A 3,720-nucleotide genomic window follows, 5' to 3' on the forward strand; every position below is an offset into this window, starting at 1 on the left:
TGTGTGTGTGTGTGTGTGTATGAGACGATGCTACTTAAAATTGTTTATAGGACTCATGAATAAATTACCAGTTAAATGTCTGAAAGCATACATTTTTATGACCATTTTCACATTTTGCAATGGTAGTTGGATACATCATGTAGTGACAAAAATACACTAGCCTATATATTTTATGTAGTGACGTATAATAATAGGCCTATATATAATGATTTTAAGACAATATCAAATACCAAATGTATTGTGTAAGCCATTAGTCACACTTTTATAAACATTTTGTGAAAATTTCTCAAGGTGAATTTATTTTTAAATTTCTGTACACAAACATTTAAAGGGATAGTTCACCCAAAAATGAAAATTCTGTCATTAATTACTCACCCTCATGTCATTCCACACCCGTAAGACCTTCATTCATCTTCAGAACACAAATTAAGATATTTTTTGATAAAATCAGATGGCTCAGTGAGGCCTCCTTTGCCAGCAAGACAATTAACACTTTCAATGTCCAGAAAGGTTCTAAAAACATATTTAAAACAGTTCATGTGACTACAGTGGTTCAACCTTAACGTTATGAAGCGATGAGAATACTTTTTGTGCGCCAAAAAAAAACAAATATTGACTTTATTCAACAATATCTAGTGATAGGTGATTTCAAAGTCTACTTCATGAAGCTACGAAACTTTACAAAAGTTTTTGTTTCGAATCAGTGGTTCGGAGCGCCAAAATCACGTGATTTCAGTAAGCGAGGCTTCGTTATGTCGTTTAGAAATTTCAATAGTTCACGTGACTTTGGCAGTTTTATAAGTGCTCTGAACCACTGAATCGAAACAAAAGATTCGTAAAGCTTCATGAAGCAGTGTTTTGAAATCGCCCATCACTAGATATTGTTGAATAAAGAATAAAAAATGTTTTGCCGCACAAAAAGTATTCTCGTTGCTTTATAATATTAAAGTTGAACCACTGTAGTCACATGAACTGTTTTAAATATGTTTTTAGTACCTTTCTGGGCACTGAAAAAGGAAATGATCTTGCTGGCAATGGAGGCCTCACTGAGCCATCGGATTTTATCAAAAATATCTTAATTTGTTTTCTGAAGATGAACGAAGGTCTCAGGGGTGTGGAACGACATGAGGGTGAGTAATAAATGACAGAATTTTCATTTTTGGGCGAACTAACCCTTTAAGGGTCTTATACTAACTAACTAAATAGTGTATCAATATTATATATTAATATTAAATACTATAAAATAAATGAAGTTTGTTTCCAGGAAAACCCATAGTTTATTTGTCACAATAAATATTTCTCAATTAAATATTTCTCAATTATTTCTCAGTTACACTCAAAAAAATGCTGGGTTAAAAACAACCCAAGTTGGGTTGAAAATGGACAAACCCAGCAGTTGGTTCAAATGTTTGCCTAACCTGGGAAGTGTTATTTAACTCAACTATTGTTTAATAATGACTGTATTGCTTGCTTAAAATGAACCCAAAGTATGTTGAAAATTAACATTAATTAATATGTTTAATAAATGAAGATTTATTAATAAGTTTAATTAATAATAATTAAACCATAAACATTTATTAAATTGCTTAGTAATAAATGTTCACCTTTTGATTATTATTGTTGCCTCTAGTAATTATGTGTCTGATTTTTAATTACCAACCTATTTTGGGATCATTTTAAGCTAGTCATATAGTAATTCTTAAACAATAGTTGGGTTCAATAAAATTATTTGGGTTAAATAAAGCATTTTTTTTAGAGTGTACAGTTCATTTAACATGTTGACCTTTTATGACAAGGAAACCTGCCATTAAACTGCCTGTTATTGGGTTTTCAGCAAAATTTAAACAGTAAAACAAGTATGAAATACAAAGCGAATGTTTATTTTCATTTAAATTCAGATGCTGGCATACATAGGATTTTGCACAGCATTTTTTAGAGTTCCTGTGCATTTGTATTAATGTTCTTTTTAAAACAGCATTATATTGTTGCTCTATTCATACAGTATTTAAACCAGTTGTTGTTAAAAGCTGAACACTGAAAAAAAAACAGCCTCCTTGAACACAATCCGTGAGCTCCATAAAATCCACTGCAGTTGCTTTCAGCACATGGGGAATTTCCTAGATTAGCACAGCACAAGCAAAACCCTCTGCCACAGGAATATGACAAAAGCCCCCGTCTTTAGTTCCGTCCCAATAGAGAGAGTCCAAATCTTCAAACAGACACTGCGGCGCATCTGACAGAGATACTGGGCGGCTTAACCGCTCTACTCTAATTAAACTGTCATGATAAAATGAGAGGAGGAGATGTGGACACCTCATTTTCAGTAACAGGGAAAGAAAAAAAGAGTGTGAAACATGACTATATTTAACCCTTTAATGCATGAATTATGAAACCACAAAAGAAAAAAAAAAACAGAACAAATGTTTATTTGTAGCCTACTTAAAATCAACAATATAACCATTTCAATCTTGAAATGTTGGGGTGAATATATATATATTTTTTTTAAATAAATGTTAAATATATTTTGAGTAAAACGAGTAAAACTGGCATTATGTTCCAATCAGAAAATCCAATCAAATTTGCATTTATAATTCCAGTTCATTCATCACATTGGAAATGGAAGCTCAAGTCAAGAGCATTGGATCGTGAGATAAAGTATTTGGATGTAACTGTAGTAGACATCATGTTTTCAAAATGTTTTTTTCACAAAGGAATAAATGCAAATGTAAAACAGAAAAGAGTTAAATAAAGAATGAGAGATACAACACAATTGAGTTTTGAGAGAACTAGTTTAGGCGAGAAATTCTTCTAGTGTCCAGCCTGACTGCAAAGGCAAAACCCATTTACACAAAATATGATATAAAGAACCGCATATGTTTCAGCAGCCTGTCTTCTCTGTTCAGAAGAGTGAATGTAGAGCTCTCTACAGTGGGTTTGAACCAAACAGAAACGCTACTAAATGCAAAAGCACAAGGGCATGAAATTTTTATGAAAGCTAATGTTGTGACTGTAGGGGCAGTGAATACTACAAGTGAGATAATTGCCTGCAGATCCCTTGAGTTCTGGCTTGCTTTCATGTGCTGCTATTGAAGCAGACAATAAATGTATATTTCTTGCATGACTGCTGCACACAAATGCTCATGCCATGAAAGACACACCATTGATTCATTATGCACAGGACATATGACCGCTGCTCCGACTGACACATCTGTCAATATGTAATAAGGCTGGAATCACTGATTCTTAAGACACGGACAAAATCATTATTTTATCTGGTATTATTTTTTTAAAATAGCAACATTTTCACTTCATCAGATAATTCAGATTATCTGAGAATCAGATAATTTTTTAGCATAAATGTACAGCAACGCTACATTTTATTTTTATTGTATATTCTATATATAGACAGATTTACAGTAGACATTAAATGGAAGTTGCAATAGTCTTTTCTTCCCTATCCTTAACAGCTTCTGGAACAAGAGCAAATGTATGGCGGGACTTGGGGAATTGATTGGATAGCTGGTTGTGGTTTGCTATTTGTTGATCTCATGTGAATGACAGGTTGTAATAAACACTGCAGTATTCCATAAAAAATTAAGAAATGATTTTATGGTGACTTTAGTAATATGCATTTTTTTTTTTTTTTTAAATAATAATAATAATTTTTCAAATTATTTTATCAATCAAAACAAATATGGTTTGTATTTGTTTGTTTTTTTA

The sequence above is a fragment of the Ctenopharyngodon idella genome, chromosome 17 (assembly GCF_019924925.1).
Source record: "Ctenopharyngodon idella isolate HZGC_01 chromosome 17, HZGC01, whole genome shotgun sequence".
Taxonomy (NCBI): domain Eukaryota; kingdom Metazoa; phylum Chordata; class Actinopteri; order Cypriniformes; family Xenocyprididae; genus Ctenopharyngodon; species Ctenopharyngodon idella.